Source organism: Pongo abelii, chromosome 19 (genome assembly GCF_028885655.2).
Source record: "Pongo abelii isolate AG06213 chromosome 19, NHGRI_mPonAbe1-v2.0_pri, whole genome shotgun sequence".
Lineage (NCBI taxonomy): Eukaryota > Metazoa > Chordata > Mammalia > Primates > Hominidae > Pongo > Pongo abelii.
In genome coordinates, this window is record NC_072004.2 from 85440980 (window position 1) to 85462733 (window position 21754).

The window sequence follows — 21754 nt, forward strand, 5'->3', positions numbered from 1 at the left end:
CTATGTCTCCTATGAAAAGTGAAGAACTGAGGACGTGATAAAGGCAGATTCTCCTTCAAATATCTCCTAATAACATAATCAACATGGTAATGAAGCCAGTTAGGAGCTTGGGGCTTGAAGTATCCAAGTAATTATCTGAAATCTCTCCTTGGATAGAAAAAGAATTAATAAGAGCAAACTAGTCTTTAAAACGAGGGCATGTTTTGAAATGAAATCAATTATCTTTGATGCAATTACTCTTCCCCTGGAAAGTATTTTTTTTTTTTTTTTGAGAAGGATAACTTTTCAATTTACAAGCACTTCTTGCAGAAGAATAGAATTTACCTAATGCTTGGGGATGCCCTTCAAATGTTGGGTCACATCTGGTGGATACATGATAGTTTATAAAGCTCTCTCAAGGTATGGTTTCAAGTAATCCCCTTAACATAGCATAGATCGTATCAGTCAACGCGGCTGTGATTGGAGTACTAAAAAGCCAGTACACATGCTCTAAAAGATCTGCTTCACTCAAATCTCCTGCATATTGGGAATTCCATGGTTAGAAATGCATTCCTTTGCATTCAGACAAGAGCTCCTTGACTAAGGTTAAAAAGCAAGATTCAAAATTGTAGATCTGACTGAATCTCAACTTTATCTTAAGACAGTAGAGAAAATGACTGGAAATAATTTGACTAAAGAAAATTGAGACTTGTGATTATTTTTTATTGCCCTCTTTGCACTCTTATTCATAGTATCTACAATAAACCTATATAAGTTTAACATCCAGGAAAGTTTTTTTAAGGTGTTCTTTCCATTTTCCCTACTCTGGGAGAGATAATATAGCTTTTCATCTATTAGCATGATTCAATGTATCAGATTCGTTCAAATGAGACAGCCAATTTCATCCATTTTATTTAAATAATTGTTGAAGTACAGTGCATCATCTTAGGAAAATGCTGAGTGGGAATTTTCATTTCAATCTTATGAAAATTGCTCCTTGAGGAAGAAAATTCAAGTTGGCTCTTTTCCCCCTTTTCCTTCTGCCTCTGATTCCATATAGTCTGGAGGGTTTGAAACACCATAAAACACACTGAGCTTTTCAAGTGATTGAGACACTTCAGAGAAACATTTTGAGAACTGGGATTATGAAACGAGAGGACAACTCAGGCACAACCTAGTAATGCTGCGGTATCTGGGCAGCAAGAGGGTCTTGGGACTCAGGAGAGATGGACGATGGGCAGTGATAGGGAAGCTCATTAAGATGGTAAACTGAAGAAAAAGGTGAAGAAACCTTTAAAAGACAAACAGGTTTATTTTCCTAATATGCTTGTTTGCTTAATTCAGAAAAGCATTCATCCCTCAGTGTTAGTATTAGTACTGAATTCTAGCTTTCTGTTAGTCACTTGGTTGGACTCAAAGATGAATGAGGGAGTCAAGCACAATGACGCACGCCTATAGTCCCAGCTACTTTGGAGGCTGAGGCGGGAGGATTGCCTGAGTCCAGGAGTTGGAGACCAGCCTGGACAATATAGGAAAACCGCATCTGAAAACACACAAAAATTAAAAAAAAAAAAAAAAAAAGATGAATAAGATTCAGTAAGTTCCTACCCACTAATATTTAGAATTTAGTAGAGGAAATAAGACATGCAACCAAAAGCTAAAATATATAGATTGAAAAACATCATGCCTTTAAAGAGTATTATTCTTTATTATTATTAATTTTGAAATAAACTATTTATTGATATTTATAGTAGGCAAGGAAAGACTTAGTAAAACGAATATTGAAAGAAAGATAGGATTTTAAGTCATAGAAATGCAGTTGACTTGGACTTAACCATGAGAGGAAAATCATTAATCGGAAAAGAGGAACATTACTTTTAGAGAAGAGTAAATTTTATGGCTTAGCTAGATTTTTTTTTTTTTTTTTCCTGTAAAGGGCCAATGCAAAATATTTTAGGCTTTAAGGACCACAGTCTCTGTTGAGGTCTTGAAGGTCACTGAATTCTGTTGTGTAATATGATGCCTTCATTGACAATAAGTAAAAAAATATGGATAGGCCTGTGTACCAATAAACATGATTTACAGAAATAGAAATGTGAATTTCATATCATTTTCATGTCACAAATATTAGTCTTCTTTTACTTTTCCCCCCGCTATTTATCATTGTAAAAACGATTCTTAGCTTGGAGTCCTTACAAAAACTGGAAGCAAGCCACAGTCTTCCAGTGACGGAGCTAGAGTGTTCTCTCTAATAAGTAACCCCTTTGTACAATGTAACTTCCTCTTAGACCAATACTAAAATCACAGAACAGCAATACATTACAGATTATTGAAAGAGACAATTATTTATCACTTACATTCAAGTAACAAATTCTTGTAATTTGACAAATCTTGAACATGCCTCTTCAACTTGCCTCAGTTTGTCTTTCTGTTTGGGGGAGGATTAAAGTTCACAAAAGTTGAACTTCAGTGAAGTTAATTTTCAGTTAAGGTAGACTGAGGAGGCATAGACATGTAACACAAAAACCAATCCAGATATCATTTTTATTTATTTGGCTTTAGAAAGTGTTTTTCTACTTACATGTGAGTATGGGTGTGTCTGATATTCTGGGAATTTACTTCAAACAAAGGAATGAAGCCACGCAATGACGATCTGACTCAGTTGGAGTTGGGAATCCACCCAGTTTCCCCATCTTGCCTCCCATCTTGCTCTTCTCCATGGTCTGTTTTTATGCTGTGTTTAGATGCCTCATCTTCTCAGATCAATCTAAATGCTCACCCACATAAAATCACCTTTCCTGAAATTGTCTTTGCAGAGCAGAAGGAGTCCTGTCAATCTGTGTGTGTGTGTGTTTTTTAAGTCTTTTGAGATAGAACTCTAACAAAGTGTGCTCTGCTTTCAAACAAGGCAGTAATTGAGCAGCATTAAGTGATAATATTGAACAACTTCATGGATAAACCACAATGAGAGTTGCTGCAATTGTTATGGAAATGTAGGCATTTGTTTAGTCTTCAATTTTTTTTTTTTTTAAACAGAAAAGGCAACCTCTGTATTCACTGCTTACCTGAGATTTATGGATGAATGAAAAGATAGGTCCCTTGGGGAGTTCAAACTCTTCTGCAGATATTGTGTAACAGATTGCAAAACAGGTCTTTCTATCAGAATATGAATACCTTAGTGACAGCTATGACTTTGGAACACGAATTATCTATCTGGGGTAGGTGTTGTCGTTGCTGCTATTATCATCCCCATTTGACAGATGAGAAAATGGAGTTGCAGAAAGGTTAAGCAGTTTCTCAGTGTCACACAGCTAGTAAGTGGCGGTGCCAACATAGAAGTCCACTTCCTCAAGTGTTCATGCTTTTAAAAATGGAAACAAAACTCTAACAACCGTCAAACAGCAACGATTGTCAGAACCTAGAAAAGGCCTCTAAATTTGCAGTGTTAACCAAGCCTGATGTGATTCCCTAGATCCCCTGGCTGCCACCGCTCTGTGGAGCAAAGGAAAAACTAATTCCTTGTTAGCATAACACTTCTATTGAGCATTCCTGGACATAACTCCCCCAGGTTCTGAAGAGCTTAGGGTTGCTATTTCTTTAGTTCCCCATGGCTGCTTTTCACAGTTTCTGGATCTTTCTCTTGATTCTAACATTATAAACCTACCTCTTCCCTGATCACTCACTTTTCTACCTCCTGGAGAGCACTGACTGCATGACCACCTCACCATTTTATTTAACCCATTAGGACTTAATGCCAGGTAAAACCTATACCACAGCCTGCATTGTATCCACCATCTCAATCTCGAGCTCTGATTCCTGGGGTTGAGGAAAGGAAGACTTTCCAACCCCAATTTCTGCCATCCATGTTGATTAGTCAGAGGGCTAATCAACTGTGAACTCATGTTCTTTGGAACTGTGCAGCACAGGAAAAATAACCATTAAAGGTTTGGTAAATAAAAGACTGAATGGATGCTTAGCTACCTGTCATTATGCTGTCTCGCTTTTCATCAGCATGCAATCCCAATCCTCAGCTGCTAAGATGTAGACAAAGAGTTCTGATGAAAAGGATTTATTTGTACTATTCCAACAGAGTCTGAAAACTAGCATGAGCATTTCCATAGGTCGTCTCTCAACAATCCTGTTTGTAAATATTTGAGTCACTTACTGGCATTGTTGAGCATAGTTCTGGCCCAGTAAATCTTCCTCCTTCGTATCCCTGATCAAGTAAAAACTTAGGCGGGATGTAATATACTTGGGTGACCTTCACACTGTACCTCCTCCAGAGGTACAGAGGTGGTGAGGTAATCGCTGCCACAGCTGACTGGTTATGGCTTGCTTGATAAGATGCCAGGGGCTACCTATGTAGATTCCCAGGGAGGAACTGTAGGAACAAACCGGTGTCAATGGTTAACCCAGGTTCTTGGTGTCTGGAGCTTTTCTTTCCTTTATTATTAACTAAAGAGCATTCTCTACCATTGCCCAGCTGAGAGCACCTAGCTCATAGATTCTCTGTGGGGAGAGTGAATAAAGGTAAGTGCTATTATTGCTATGGATACAATGTCACTCAGCCTATGTTTTGCTCTTGCTGGCATCTGTGTTTGGGGAGCAGCAACACTGTTTCCAGCAAATGTAAATATTAATGATCAATTAAATGCAATTAAGATAATTTAATTTTTTATCCAAGTGCTTTAAGTAGGAATCAAACAGTGTGTCATATTCCTTAAGTTATTTTGAAGCTTTGGTCAAAAGTAGTCTCACATTGGTGTTTACAGAGTCTGTTAAACAGCCCTTGCCTGCTATTATATTCGTAAATTTCTAAAAGTGGCTTTATTATATTCATACCATATGGAGTATTCTGCAACGTCTTTCAAAACCAGATTTTTGCATCCTGTATGACTTACCAACATATAATTGCAAATATTGAAAAATATGCATTTTATACCCCCTCCCTTAAAAAGCTCAGAGAAAATATACATTAACTTTTTTTAGAGTTGTGTATAATCATTGAAAGGAAATAAAAGATCTATTTTCTCTAGATTTATTTTAGCACAAATTGAAAGTGAAGAATTTTCTCCTTTTGTTTTCACCTTAATCCCTCTAAAGCTTTTTTTTTCTTATCATTTAAAATCTTAAAATTTTGTTTTGAGTATTTATTCAGAAAAGTGTGAGCTTGTAAAACTTTGCTCTCTGGATGCCATGAATTCTCTAACATATATAATTGAACGATTTTCCTTGTTGGTATATTTAGATAGTAAACAATAACAAGATGAATTTTGATCATGCATATTATATGGACTGAATGGTCTTTAGAAAAAGAGTACTGGAGTATTTCTGCTAAATATTACTCTTATGGCTAGTGAGAGCCAGATCCTTAAGAAGAAAAAAATGTATGAATGCACCTTTGTTACTTTAGTATGGGAAATGTAGACTAGCCACTCTTTATGTCAGATTTTAACCAATAAAGGAACATGAAGTACCCAAACCACAGCTGTTTTACAGAATACATTTAAGGAATTCCTGAAATTCAGCCAAAAAGAATTTAAAAGTGAACAAGGTCCAGAGTTCAATTCAAATCAAAAGAGAGAGAGAAAGAGAAAGAGAGCCTGAGTAACTAAGACATGTAATCCTGCTTGTTTATTTTTAGAACATGATAATTGTGATAAATCTAAGATTATTAGTCTCATACACAACAAGACTGACAACCTTTGAAACTGGAAGAAAAGACTGCATTGGGAGGGGAATTCAATATTCTACTTTAATGCATTTTTCTCAACAAGAATTTCAACATGGGAGAGAACAAGAGTCTTCAAGGATATTGAAAAATACATGTTTCTTCTATTATATAGGTTAGTGGTGAGTACAAGTTAAGACCTGGATATAAATTAATTGAAAATTAGAAATGGAAAAAAAGTATAGTTTGAGGCAAAATATATAAAGGGCATTGAAAGTAAATATTTGGCACCAAAACAATACAGGTATTTTCTTTGTTAAATTAGTAAAACCTACCACTTGTCCTCATACAAGAACTTGAGTTCCAGCATAAGAAGATCATTGGGAGCCATCTTCAAAGTACCTCCCACCATTTTCCATCTATAAATGGAACTGTCAAAGAAGTCTTCACTAAGGGGGTGATATTTAGCCAAAGACCTGGAGGTGGCAAGGAAGTGAGCAATGTAGAATCCTTGGAGAAGAGCAGTTCAGGCAGATGGAACAGCCCTAAGGCTGAGGTGTGCCTGCCGAGTTAACAAAACAGCAAAGAGGCCAGTGTGGCTGAAGCAAAATTGCAGGAGTGGAAGTAGCAAGGAATACATGAGGTCCTGAAGATGTGCCATAATGTTTACCAAGACAGATACGGTTCTGCAAGCTACAAGTGTCAGTGAAAGTTTTTGAGATGTTAGAAAAGACCATGGGAAGTGTAGATTTAAATAAGTGGAGAGACAGTGAGCAGTATTGTGGATGACAGGCTGATGATACAAGTGAACAAAATATAGATGTGAGAATGAGCAGAATTAGCATAAGCATGAGAGCAAATGAAGTTAGGCTCCTCCAGTGTACCCAATGGAGTAAATAAAAAGGTTTCTGAACACCAAGGCTGTGCTGAGGCTAAGAACATGCTCACCAACATGAAACTTGTAAGGGAAACACAAATCTCAACACAGAAGCCAGGCCCTCTGTAGCTCAAACCAGATGTTGTCAAGAGACAGGCAACTAAGAAATCTAAGTAAAAGTAGATTTCGTGGACCGTAAACAGAATTAGAAGTCTTTCTCCAAATGCCTCTTTCCTGGTTAGGTTGTGTTTATTTTCTTGTTTTTTTTTTGTTGTTGTTTGTTTTTTCTTGCATTTTAGTGAGTCCATCCATCAGCTTTGGCATCTCCAAATGGTCCCTTTGCTGGAAACCATGGTAATAAGGGCTCATCTTCTTAGATGTCTATGGGAAATGAAAATAAACTCAAATAGCTGGTTCTTGGTTAAATTTTTCAGGCCCAAGGGCCCAGATTCAGAAAAAAAAAAAATTACGGTTTATCTGAAATGCATTGCATGAAGAATGCTTTCCTATACAAAGACAGTTACATTTTGCTTTCTTAGCTGGTTAACCTCTGCAGACTGGGAGGAGGATTATTTTTATCATCATGCTTTAGGGCCTATGGACCCTAGGCTTTGTAGTTATTTCACTCTGTTAAACACAAGAGTGGATGACTTTATTTTTTTGTATAGCTGCTTTTAAATGAAAAAGATAGGATCAGATTTTTTTCCTCACCTTGCTCCAGAAAGTTCTACCCTGAAATCAAGGATTTGGATGCAAAACATAACATTCTAATAGAGGCTTCTCACTATTAAATGCAACTTTTCCCAGTTGCCATGGCTCCACATTCTCCCCCTCCTAAAACTAGGTCTGAAACTGCTGACAGGTGTATAAGAAAACTTTAAAAAGTCAATCATCTGGGGAAGAAACAGTCCCAAATTAGATTTATCCAACAACTCTGCATTAAAAAAGGTGAGTTTTACCTTAACATGTTCCAAAAAGATCACCTCCATTACTAATTTTATTTTCCTTATATGAAAATATCTTTAAAGACTCCAAATGGTTACACGGCTTCAGATTGTATTTTGTAAGATTTGCTCTCCTTTTAACTGAGAAACAAATATTCAGTTTTTTTTTTTTTTTTTTGAGAAAAATGTGTGTTCTAGCAAACATGACCAAAAACTCTCTTGTTTTGGTAAATTTTAATTTTTTGTTGTATCCCATTTTAAATCAGAGACATATTCTCATGCAACCAATAAACATTTATTAAGTACCACTGTACTGGACAGTCTGGGGACAAAGATAACAAAGACCTGGTCCCTGCCCCCAGCCTGGCAGAAAAAGGCACGTCTGTAAATAATTAAGAGCCATGCAATGGTCCAGCACCATCATAACGTAAGGTACAATTAGCACACCAACCAACTGAACTTTTTTCCAGGAAGGCAAGAGGGATGATAGCCAAGTTTGAGGCAGGTTAATATTGTCCTGGGTGTGCTTGTGGAATTAAGAACTTTTAGACACTGAAATATCATTTTCACTATGAACTCTATTACAAGATTTTCCACTGTCAGAAACTCACTCTTAAGAGAACACAGACAGTTCTCTTAAAATGGTCTTTTTTTCTACTGATGTTTGGTTATTAGTCAAGGATCTCTAGAGAAGCAGAAGAAACAGGATACAGGAGAGCGAGAGGGAGAAAAACACAGAGAGATCTTTAGGAATTGGCTCAAGCGATTATGGTGGCTGGCAAGTATGAAATCTGTAGGGTGGGCTGGTAGAAATTCTAGTAAGAGTTGACATTGCAGTATTGAGTTCAAATCTGCAGAGTATGCCAGAATAGGAAACTTGGACGGAATTTGTATGTTACACTTTTGAAGCAGGACTCCTTTCCCAGGAAATCTTGGTTTTTGCTCTTAAGGGTTGCAACTGATTAGATAAGGCCCATCTACATTATGGAGGATAATAATCTGCTTTTCTCAAAGTCTACAGATGAGAAATGTTCCTCACATCTAATATGTATCTTCCTAGCAATATCTAGACGGGTGTTTGATCAAACAACTGGGTACCATAGCCTAGCCAAGTTGACACATAAAATTAAACATCACAATAACAGAATCCAGCTTCACCCTGATTGTCTTTTGCCATCCAGTTATTAGATATTATATGTTTCAAGCTTCCATTTCTATAAAAGAAATTAAGAATCATACTTTAGTAATCATATAAATATTAAATTTCATTAAATGGATCTGCCTAAAAATACCATCATTTGCATATAGAAGCATCCATTAATTTAGTACAGCATTTTTATTTTATTATTTATTTTTATTTTTTTATATGGAATCTCACTCTATTGCCTAGGCTAAAGGGCAGTGGCATGATCTCGGCTCACTGCAACCTCTGCCTCCCAGGTTCAAGCAATTCTCTTGCCTCAGCTTCCCAAGTAGCTGGGATTACAGGCACCCACCACCACGCCTGGCTATTTTTTGTATTTTTAGTAGAGATGGGGTTTCACCATGTTGGCCAGGCTGGTCTCGAACTCCTAGCCTCAAGTAATCTACCCACTTCGGCCTCCCAAAGTGCTGGGATTACAGGCGTGAGCAACCACATCTGGCAATACAGCATTTTTAATGCTATAGCTTTTTTGTAATGCAACTTGGTTAAAGAGAAAAAGATTTTTTTTAATTGAGGTAAAGAGTAAGTTATTTCTGAGACACTGACAGTGACAGTCCAACCTTCTAATGACATTGCTTCCTCTTCCATTAAAATCACTATCCACATCATATATTTTGGCTGTTATATAATTTCCTCCATGTTTTCATGTAGTTCACATGTATGAGTACTATATGTAACTGTGTTTACAGTAGTAGCAACATACCAAGATCTCTGAGAAACCGTGAGATTAACATCGTATACCTTTTAGAAGTATTAATTTCACTCAACAATTTGGATGGGGAGTAAAAGAACTGAGTAATTTTACTGATAAACACTTTAAAATTACTCTCATAATGCAGGTATGAATATATATCCAACCATAAACATATATTTATATTTAAGACTAAAAGGAAAACTATCATAAGACTGTGGAATATTTTGAGCTTGGGCCCAGTCATTTGTCTTATATCCTCAAATACCCCCAGACTTGGGGTAGTAATAGGGGTAATGTACTCATTTATCTTCTGCTTTGTAAGGTTTATTTTTTTTAATGGAAAATTTTGAGAAGTACTATTAAAGGATGAATTTTGTGAGGGAAAATTCCTGGGTTTGGTTACTACTTGATTAGTTAGTTGGCTCTGCCCCAGAAAAATATCTACTAACCCACAAACTTGGCCAGTCTTTTCACAACTATGCGCTCTCCTCATCTCATGTGAGGCTAAGCCAAACAATGGGTAATTCAGGACATTCTGTCTCTACTTTGGGAAAATAATCTAAAGTAAGCTCACAAAACAAGGTACCTGGCCTAATGGCTGTACCTCAAAATTGTTCACTAGATCTCTGATTCAAGGTTTTCCTATACTGAAGACAGCACAGGGGGTCTGCTAAACTAGGGCTTAATAGCTCTCACCAGTCAGCAAGTGCAAGACACAATTAGCCATATCTGATGAATGAATTCGGTTCTTAGCTGACCTGTTAGTGTTCTTCTAATATGTTATTGAGTTCTATTTATTTTTGTATTTAGAAAGTAAAATCCTTCCCAGACTTGCAACCAAAATTTGGGAAGTTTCCAGAATATTATAGATGATGAGTTATGCATCAAGACTGTCATATCAAGAACACTCTTTATTTTGTAACTTGCCTTTCATTTGGATCAGAATTGAGCCAATTTGTGGGTGGTTCGATCTCATGCCCAAGGAGAACGTGGAGTGGCTAATTTGAACAAATTATCTAAGACTTATGATTTACACACATTTAAATTTAGGCTTTATGGGAATAGGAGGTGGTTTCATTTCCTCATGACTAAAATTTTATTTAACTGTATTAGATAACAATATTGAGCTGAAGATAAGATTAGGCCATTTGCACTTGGAGGTTAAAAGCTAAAGAAACATTCAGAGAGAAAAAACTGAACAAAGCAAATCACAAACAGAACCAAACAAAACCAAACAGAAGCAAAATTCACTTTCCACATGCAGGAATCAAGTACAATAGAAATCCAGGGCAATGTTTTTATGCATTATATTTCTGTAGACAGAATATTGTTTGCGTGTCTCTGCACTATTGTGTTAGCTCATCTCTGTTTTTGCTGTTGTAAACAGTGGGCACTGTTTCTTGAGTTGTGTATGGAATTTGGTTGTGCTCTGTTAGGGCAGCTTGTGCAACAGAAGCACAGGAGTACAGAGTGAGCAGAGTTAACAGGTGAGAAGGAGAAGTCCAAAATTGTGTCCTTGACACGTTAGTTGTTAAGAGTCACCATGCTCTGTGTGTGTGTGTGTATGTGTGTTTAAAATAAGTGTCTGTATTAATTATTCACAAAGTAATACCATGATAATTGCTATGCCATTAATACAACATTGTGGACCTGGTTATTTTAGACATCAAAATAATAGCATTCAGTGGCCATGCTGCCACTCAGTAAACAGAAGGTTGTTGTCTTTTACACTTTGGCTTCGTGAATTGAACAAATGTTCTTTCCTTTCTTCTAGGTAGATGTGCAGTGACTCGTTCTGTTGGTCACTAGGCATGTAAAGATCAGCTCCCTGACACTGGGAAAGTCAAAGTCTAGCAAAGGAGGACACTGACAGAAAAAACAACTGTGCCTGGGAGATCAAGGGAAGCTTTACTGTGGAAGTAATACAGTATTTAGGTTTTAGCTAGAAGGAAGAAAATTGTCAGCCTAATTATAAAGAGCCTAACAGATTTGGGGAAATGTGAGAAGTTCAGTGTTCAGAGTGCAGGGTTTTCGGTGTGAAGATTGCAAAGCAGAGTGGCAGGGGGGAAATGGAATACAGAAGTGAGTATGACCTAGAGAGTAACTTAGATGGGAGAATGTTTTTAGTGTCCATTCCTAGGCCCCCAAATCATTTGAAACTATAGTTCTAATACTGAACTCTTTCCCAGTTACCTGGGACTGATTCTAGAGAGAGGAGGATTTAATTGAACATGTGGAGAGCAGAGAAGAGATAGAAGAAGCTAATTAGTGTTTTCCCACTTATCAAAGTGCCTTGGTTCAGAGGTAAGGTAGGTATTTCCAAGAAATGGAACTACAACTAACACCAAAAACATGATAATTGCTTGTCGAGGCTCTCCCCTCTTTTGAAGTTGCCCATTCCCTGTGCTTTATACATTGGTATTAACTTGCTGCCACTATCTTTAAGGAGTAGGTGGCCAGAACATCTTTTCACGCCTGGATGGAGTGCTTAAGATGGTAGTAGAAATTCACCTACAAAGATTCAGTTCTTCTACATACTAGGGGATAAGTAAGATAGACTAAAAGAGGCATTTGTGGATCAGTAGAAAGAACACTGGGCCCAAAGTCAGGAGCTGCTGTCTTCCTATTATTATACATTTATTATTATTTGAAAGTAAGTAATTCTCCACCATCAGTTTCTTCATCTACAAAATAAAAATATTTCCCTCATTCATTTATACGTTCCCTCAACAAACAGTTAATAGGTTTGAACAGTCAAGGTTTGATTAGAGAAGCTGAACTACTTGGAGAATATATTTATCTATTATTGAGATGGAATCTTGCTCTATTGTCCAGGCTACAGTGCAGTGGCATGATCTCAGCTCACCGCAGCCTCCACCTCCCAGGTTCAAGCAATTCTCTTGCTTCAGCTTCTCGAGTAGCTGGGATTATATGTATTATATATATAAAATATGTAAAGAGATATATACTATATGTAGCAGGTGAGAAGGAGAAGTCCAAAATTGTGTGTATATATAACACCTATCTATATGATATATATGTATTAGATATATACTATATAGACAGAGTTATGATCAACCTGTATTGTGTGTATGTGTGTATATATGTACATATACACATATGGATGTGTATAGTCATGTGCTGCACAATGACAATTTGTTCAACGATGGGGTGCATATATGATGGTTGTCTCAAAAGATTTTAAAGCCTTATTTTTACTGTACCTTTTCTATGTTTAGATAACACAAATACTTACCATTGTGTTACAACTGTGTACAGCGTTCAGTACAGTCACATGCTGTACAGGCTTGCAGCTTAGGAGTAATAGGCTATACCATACAGCCTAGGTGTGTAGTAGATTATACCATCTAGGTTTGTGTATATACACTCTATGATGTTCAAACAACATCAGAATTGCCTAATGATGCATTTGACAGAATATATCCTCATTGTTAAGTGACACGTGACTGTATATATATCATAAAAATTTGACTTTACACAGTTGGTCACATAGTCTATGTGAGGCTGACATCCCCGTATCTGGCACTGGAGTCTTAAGTTGTAGGGCAGGCAACTGGAAGGACATAGTGGTGTGAAGTGGAGGAAGATAGCATATTGAAACCAGTGAGGATTAGCTAGAAGCCACCAGGATGAAATGAAGCCCATGTTGGTGTCCCATGGCTTTTGAGCCTCCAACTTGATAATGGGGGTGGCCAGCAGCACAGTACCCACCCTCTGTAATACAGGAGCCATAGAAACTGAAAGAGGAGACCAGCAGGATGTGTAGGCACAGTGGGCTCACCTGCCAATCCATAATATGTGCCAGTATATCAGTGACAACCTGCGTGGGTCGCCTGAGCACCTCGTGCCCTACAGTGACTTGTTGTGGAAAGAATATGGCTACTGGTTCACTTCCACCTCACATAAGTCATGCAAAATGACTCCTATGGCCTGAAACTATGAAGAGAATGGAATTCTGAGACATGTAGTCTCAGTTAGCTAAATTGGTACAATCCAAATATATCACACCTGACACGTCCATTCAGAACAAAATCAAGTGATAGAGAAATAGTCCCTGCCATTGAAGAGTCCACTAAGTGGTAGGAGACAGTCATAATCCACCTGATGTGTGTTATGATAGAATGGCTTGCTTCTTTCACACACATAAAATGAGATTAATACACACAAACGAGCTTTGGAAGTGTTAAACTTTTAATAATTTTTAAGAGTCTCGTGTTGACTATCTGATGTTTGATCACCTCTATTTTTAAAAGCAAAACACAAAGGAATCCATTCATGGTAGACATTTTAATAAGTTTGGATTCTGTAAGATTCCCTGGTCTTTGCTTCATTTCCTCCGGTAGAGCGGTGGTGCTGAATGGATAGCAACCACGTCCCCTACACTAACCCCAGTCCTTTTGCTCATGGAATTATGCTGATTTTGCTAATCCACCAACCACTTGCCATAGGTGTTTGTCCCGCTTTCATATAGCTTATCTCTCCTTTAAGCTGAGGAAAATGACAGAGATAAGTTAAGAAACACTAGTAAAATTCCTTGATCACTAACAATAATAATAAAATTAGACCCTCAAATGTTTATACCAAACTATATTGTGAAAACTACTTGCTTATTGGCACCATCTTCTATAGATTTTTGTTCTATTTCTTTCTTAGATTGTGTTTGGCCAACGCTTTCATCTTAATCTTCTGCCTCAGTTTATCTTCCTTCAAGGCTACTTAGTTGGGTAGATTTTGTGTATTTCAAAGACTCCATGTTTTCTCTGTATCATGAAGATAGTGTCACAATGACAGGTGAGCTCATCATCTTGTTAAAGGGTTTATTTCCACATCTCAATTGTTCTGTCATCAAAATCACAAAAAGAAAGTATTTCTGAATCTTTCGTGGACCATATGCAACTACATGGAGACACACAATTTTCACCTGCCAATAACAAAGGAACATGTGTCATTTTACAGCAGACGTTACATTTTCCATTGATTTTTTAATTTCACAACACAGGGTTCTAAACCTGTGTCATGCGCCATTCAAAATGCTTTAAAAATATTGATTCAGTCTTCATAACAGACTTTATTTTTACGATAAGGAAACAGAGGCACTGAAAGGTTGTGACGTTCTGAAGTCACACAGCCAGTAAATGACATAGCTAGATTTGAACTAGGTAGTCATGTAGTAAAGGCATGGGCTTTTAACCAGTAGTGTATGTCCTCTAAAGAGCCTCAATTCCCCATAAATTCATATCTGTGTTATTATTGGGGATGCTAAGTTATGTTAACACATTCTTTGGATTACATACTCGCTAGTCAAGACACCTTTGTACATAACTCCAAGTGAAATCCTGAGAAATGCTCAGGCATTGAAATAATAAAGGAGAATGAAACCCTACCACCTCAATTCTGCTCTATGCCTCTGATGATTGATTTTATTGAAGTAGTTTATTTCATACATCAACCGCTAGCTTATTCTTTCTCTATCAAAGCATTTAAGGAATAAAAAAAGCAAACCACAGAGAAGACCTTCACTTTATTCAATGGGCAGAACACTAGATGTTCCAGCATAAGAATTTGTTATTTCCATCAAAATCAATAAACACAAACAGAACTTTACCAACAAAAATCAATAAAGATTTCACTCCATTGAACAAGGATAATACCAAATCTAAGGAAAGTAATGTTTTATTGATGGGGAAAAATGCAACCATTCTTTATGGTCCTAATGACAGATGGAAGTTTGTTGCTTTTATACCAAATATTGAACTGTGACACCATTTATTTGATGGGGAAAATGTCAATAAAATTAGAGCCCAATAGGCCTTGACAGGTTTTTTTAGTTTAAAAAATCTTTACTTAATTAATTCAAGATAATATAAATATTATACAAATATTGATTTGTTAGAAATACTGCTCTTGATATGGAAATACAATGAGAATTTTTGTGAGAAAGTGAAGCAATCTTAACTTTTATTTTTTATTACAATTAGTTAATGAAGAGTAACAATGGTCTGAAGTCATCCACTAAAATATTTTGTTTGCCATTTATTGCATAGTAAATTCTGTATTTCCTTGGTTCAGAACACATATTACTAATGAAGTCAAACGTATATTTTCAGAAAGAGTATCAAACAAAAGCAAGAGGTGAGCACAAGAAAAGTGTATTTTTAAAGGTCAGATATGTTCAGTGTTCTGTGAATAAAAGAAAACTGCACTGCTTAAGACAAAAAGCTGTTAAGATTGTTTACAGATCAAGAAATTATTTTATAAAAATGGTTATTTATTCATCATTTTTTTCAACATCCATGGAAGAATGCCTCTTGAAGAAATAGGATGTTTATTATTTAAGTTGGGAAAAAATTTGGCAGTTTTCCTATCCTAGAAACGATTAGTACATTCATGTCGAGGATGACTGGACTTCTGAAGGTCCTTATAAACTTCGTTTTAGTGTTCGGCATTTCCTTTTACGTAATTGCAGCTTTTAAACTAAAGATCAGATCATACACTGGCATATTTTTGTTATTCTTGTTTTGTGCATTGTTGGTACAATTTCTGATTTGATTCCTGATGAAAATAACAAACAACATTTGTGGTAGCACTTTGGAAGTTAAACAAGCCTTTTACATCAATTGTCACATTTTATTATTTATTTATTTATTTCAAGACAGAGTCTCACTCTGTCACCCAGGCTGGAGTGCAATGGTGCAATCTCGGCTCACTGCAAGCTCCACCTCCCGGGTTCAAGCTATTCTCCTGCCTCAGCTTCCTGAGTAGCTGGGATTACAGGCACCCGCCACCACACCTGGCTACTTTTTTTTTTTTTTTTTTTTGTATTTTTAGTAGAGACAGGGTTTCTCCATGTTGGTCAGGCTGGTCTTGAACTCCCAACCTCAGGTGATCCGCCTGCCTCGGCCTCCCAAAGAGCTGGGATTACAGACATTATCTTTAAAACAACTCTGTAAGAGTAGTGAGAGAAGTAATAGTAGAATTCTTATTATGGCAATAGGAATACTAAGACTCAGGTAAATTAAGTGATATGTTAGTATAAGACAGATAGGGAAACTCAAATTCCAGGGTTTCAATTCCGGCCTCTGTTTTTCTCTCATTTACCATCCAGCCGTCCTCTTTCCTCTTTTAGTTCTGTCATAGAAAAATCTTAAGGAGGCCAGGCGCGTTAGCTCACACCTAATAATCTCAGCACTTTGGGAGGCCAAGGTGGGCGGATCATTTGAGGTCAAGAATTCGAGATTAGCCTGGCCAACATGGTGAAACCCGTTCTCTACTAAAAATACAAAAATAAAATTAGCCAGTTGTGGTGGCAGGTGCCTGTAATCCCAGCTACTTGGGAGGTTGAGACAGGAGAATCGCTTGAACCCAGGAGGCAGCGGTTGTGGTGAGCCGAGATTGCACCACTGCACTCCAGCCTGGATGACAGACTGAGACTCTGTCTCCAAATAAATAAATAATAAAATGTGATAATTGATGTAAAAGGCTTAAGTTCCAAAGTGCTACCACAAATGTTTGTTATTTTCATCAGGAATCAAATCAGAAAAGTACCAACAACAAACAAAAAAAGAATAAGAAAAATATGCCAGTGTATGATCTGATCTTTAGTTTAAAAGTTGCGGTTACGTAAAAGGAAATGTCAAACACTAGAACAGGTGAATCGCTTGAACCCGGGAGGCGGAGGTTGCAGTGAAGCCGAGATCATGCCACGCCACTGCACTCCAGAGCAGAGCGACAGAGCAAGACTCTGTCTCAAAAAAAAAAAAAAAAGTAAAGTAAAAGAAAATGAAAAAATTTGAAGACCAGTGGTCTAGGCCAAGGCACCTTACCACTAAAAAACTTCTGTTTTCTTTTCAAATTGGATCAATGATAGCTGTGATATAGAGCTTTTAGGGCAGCGGTTTCCAATCCTTTTAGCACCAGGGACTGGTTTTGTAGAAGACAGTTTTTTTCACGGATGGAGGAGAGAGGGGGTATGAAACTGTTCCATCTCAGATCATCAGGCATTAGTTAGATTCTCATAAGGAGCGCACAACCTAGATCCCTCAGATGTGCAGTTCACAATAGGGTTCATGCTTCTATGAGAATCTGATGCTGCTGCTGATCCGACAGGAGGAGGAGCTCAGATGGTAATGCTGGATGCCTGCTGCGCTGTTCACCTCCTGCTGTGCGGCCCGGTTCCTAACAGGCCATGGACTGGTCCAGGTCCCTGGCCTGGGGGTTGAGGACCCCTGTCTTAGGGATATTGGGGCAATGAAATTCAAACAACCAACTCATAACAGGCACTTTAGAAATGGTAACATTCCCAGGGGATTGAAGCTTGTCACCAGGGTTAATTCCAAATTATTCATTAAATTTTGTCCTCTATGGAAGGAAAAGTAACTTATGGTACACTTTGGCTATATTCAAAATGGTTAGTGGCTGCCATTGAAAAGAAATCAAATAAAGCCAAGTGATTTTTTTTTTTCTAACTAGGAAACTTAGGAAAAAAATTAAGGAGGTGGCATGACCTGTTTATTTATGTGATTCTGACCATTGTACCACAATAGTTTCGCCCAGTGGCCAATTTTAGTCCTATGGCTTGAATGACTTAAAATATGTAGATCTAGTATGGCTTGGTAATATAAAAGTCCTCAGTTTAAAAAGTCAATTCAATTTAAAATTGAATTGAATTTAAAATTGACTTTTAAAAAGTCAAATTCGATTTTAAAACTTAATGAGAAAAGGTTTTTAGTCTCGTTTCCACCAGAACATACGAAAGTTTTCTTTCTTTTGCTTTTTTCATTTTGTAACCGGCTACTTCGGTCCTACGTTGCTGTATGGAACACAGGAATACGAACAGGCAAATCAAGCCAATTTCATCTTTTGATCCCTATATGTCCTCTTCCTGAACCTATAAATGGTTTCAATTCATACAGTAGTTGTTATGTATCAACTCTGTGCCAGGTACCATGCCGTATGCCTGGGGCCACACTATCCTCATTTATTTCACTCTTTTTCTGAGGACTGTTCTACAGCAGGAATTTTGGGGTCTAAGCCACTTCAGTTGACCCCGTAAGTTTTTATTTTTAAATTAATTTAAGAGTCTTGCATAATTTGAATATGAGTTTTAATTACTAGAAAAGAGGGAAGCAGTATGTTTACTTTTATTTAACTCTCAGCATTTCCAGATTCCTGAAGTTGAAAAACATCATCCAAAGCCATTTAAAATTTTTGTTTGTTTGTTTGTTTGTATGTTTTAATAGTTCCCAAAGGTGGAATTTGTGACTTGAGGGAGGCAGTGAAAAGAACATAATGCCTGCAGTTACTGAAGCATAAAACTACAGGGTTTCCATAGTTGCTGTAGTCTATAACCCAAGGGAACTCTATTAAATAATCTTAACTTGCTTGGAAGGAGGGAAAATATTTAGCTATAAACTAGACTTACAACCGCATGTGACATTTTTTCAAAAGGTTACCACATCTCTGTTTATCAAATTTATATGTACATAAAAAGATTAAAAGTTAGTTACTCCAGTATTTACAGAGAACACACAGCTCTGACTAACTGTGTTGAGAATCTCTAATTATATCACACTCAAGATAAAGGCCGATCCTGCTAACACTTTGTAACCGTGGTAATAACTGCTTCCACCACTGCGGGTCTAAGCTTAAATTATGCACTGCTGCTTTGAAAGAGGGGATCTTGACGGGGAAGCTGGTGTAGTCCACTTCCATCCAGCCTCAGCTGTCTCACTGCACCTCAAGGACACTGTTAAATCATTTGCCCAAGCATTAATTTTTTTAGCCTCCACCCCAGATTTAATCACTTACTTATCTTCCTGCCAAAGTAATTGTGCTGGTAAAACAGGGCAACTGGGATCTAGGCAGAACTGGCTGTTTCTGCTTCTGTCCAAAGGGACAGGGATGGAAAGGCTAATGGTGCTGATTTTGTAATTGAATGGGGGTAATTGTTCTGGGTTTTTTGTTTTTCCCTTTAAAGAAAATTCTACAGGCTTGAAAACTCTAAGATAAGGAGAAAAGCTGACCTAAAAACACTGTCATCTCACAAACCTTTAGCTAGTAGAAAACAGATCACCTTTGTTACATTTTGGCTGGATAACATTGCACACATTATTTGGGTGATTGAGGTCAATGGAAACACTCGGACTTTATTTTCCCAGGTACTTTTCTTTTCTAGCCTGAATTATGAGCCTCATTCTGGCACAGAGTCCTACTTACAGAATGTGTTGCCAATTCATTGGGTGCATTTAGTAAGTTCATATGATAGACATTTAAAAACCCAAAAGTATCATTTTGAATGATCAGGCTCTATAGTTTCTCTTCAGTAATTTTTGATTTATCTACACGGGTTAGCAGGGATACATGAAATAGTGCACAATACCGCTAAACCACTTAGATCACCTGAAAAAGTGTCAACCATTTTGTTCAGCTCAGTTGCCAGAAATGTAACAAAAACATTGTTCAGAAGTATTCTTTAGGACATTTGTGGCTATGAAACAAAGATTCAAAATCCTTAGCCTAACTGGTGAATGTTTTCCCAGTTTTGACTCAGCTTGATATTTTGGCCTTCTCTGCCTCCACTTCTATGACTCCAGCCTTCCCACTTTACAAAAATGCCTTGTGTCTTTCTCCCATCTGGAGAATGTAAGTTCTCCCCTACTTGATTTTTATCCATCTAAGCGTATCTTTCAAAGTGATAGCCCAATCTACCCTTTACACAACACCTTTTTAGAAGAATTACACCAATCATGAGTAGGTCCTCCTCAGAACTCACTTATGCTGTCTACTTCCTCTCCTACTCATTTGACCATCATCTGTCACCATTTCCCACTCATTTGACTGTTAACTAAAATAAAATTGAAGTCAAAACACAACTTAAGTGATAAGATAATTTCCTGTTTGTTATATCTTGCCTTCTAAATAGCTTACTAACTTCCTGTGGATTACAATCACGTCTTATATACATCATAAATTTGCTAACAACCAGCTACCCTCCTCCAACACAGTGCAGGAGAGGCCTATGGAATAGTACGCATTTACAGGGGTCAAAGAATCAAAATTTAGGCTTAGGAATGATAAATAATGGGATTTTCTCCTTGATAGGATTTGCTGCAAACAAGTAAACATGCAGTATTTGTTTGGGGCGCTCCTTCCACTCAGCACCCTACCTATCCCCTAGTACACACACACACACACACACACACACACACACACACACACACACACACACACCACTCCTCTGATGTTTCCATGGCATCTATTCTACCGGTTGCAGAATATAGTTTTCTGCTGTTGTCCCAGATAAGCCTTTAGTTTCTTGCTATTACCTAGGTAGGGCTTCATTAGACACTTAGGGGCTGCTTTGCTTGAACGGAACACAACCCTTGAATCATCCTGATGTACTTTATCAAGAGTCACCTCTCCCTTACTTATTTCCAGGGCAATATTTACATTTAATTGGGGAGTGTGGAGTTCATCAGTCTATGCAAGTGAATGTTAACATTCCATGTCCTGTGACAGCTTGGGTGAGAGCTGTAATTAATTGGGTTGGAGGCAGGTTGTGGTTATTTGCATTGTGTAAGCTAAGCCTCATTCTTAAGACAGAAAAACAAATGCTACACAACACCAAGAAGGCTAAAATTTGTTTTGCATTATAAATAACAGAATCCTAAAACATCTACCTAAAAGCACATTGGAATGAACCATAGCAAGTTCCTAATTTTGTTTTTCATTTTGTTTTTATTGTTTTATGAGTCTTAGTTTCCATATAGGATCAAAATGACTCAAATCACATCTTTTACATGAGTGTTTTCTACTTTTAGCCTGTATATTTACAATTATGGAATAAACCATATATGCAAGTTTACCTTCCTCCAAGAAAATATGGATCTGTAGATACCATGTGAAGTCAAAGAACAACATTTTAAGATTTTTATCACTTCCTGACCATGGGATGTTTTACAACCTAAGAATGGCATTTCTGAAAAACAAACTCAGAGCATGAGTTATGTAAGAGGCAGTTGGTTTTACAGTTTGAAATAACTGAAATATGTACTAGTCCATTGTATTAGTCAAGGTTCTCTAGAGAAACAAAACCAATAGATAGATAGATAGATCGATGGATGGATGGATGGATAGATAGGTAGATAGATAGATAGATGAGATTCATAATGAAAATTGACTTATTCAATTATGCAGGCTAAGAAGTCCCACAATATGCCATCTGCAGCTGGAGAACTAGAAAAACTGTGCTGAAATTCAATCTGATTAAGAAGGTTTGAGAATTTTGGGAGCCAATGGTATAAATTTTATTTGAAGTCCAAAGGTCCAAAAACCTGAAGCTCTGATGGTTGAGGGCAGAAGATGG

At 37.3% G+C, this 21754-nt stretch overlaps 1 protein-coding gene across 1 annotated transcript in view; it reads left to right on the forward strand.

The window, feature by feature from the left end:
- Positions 1–4443: 4443 nt before the first annotated feature.
- Positions 4444–21754, forward strand: part of KCNJ16 (potassium inwardly rectifying channel subfamily J member 16) — a gene marked incomplete at its 5' end in the record, with an annotated part of 61434 nt that continues 44123 nt past the window's right edge. Inside the window, 1 exon segment of the mRNA NM_001132302.1 lies at positions 4444–4509.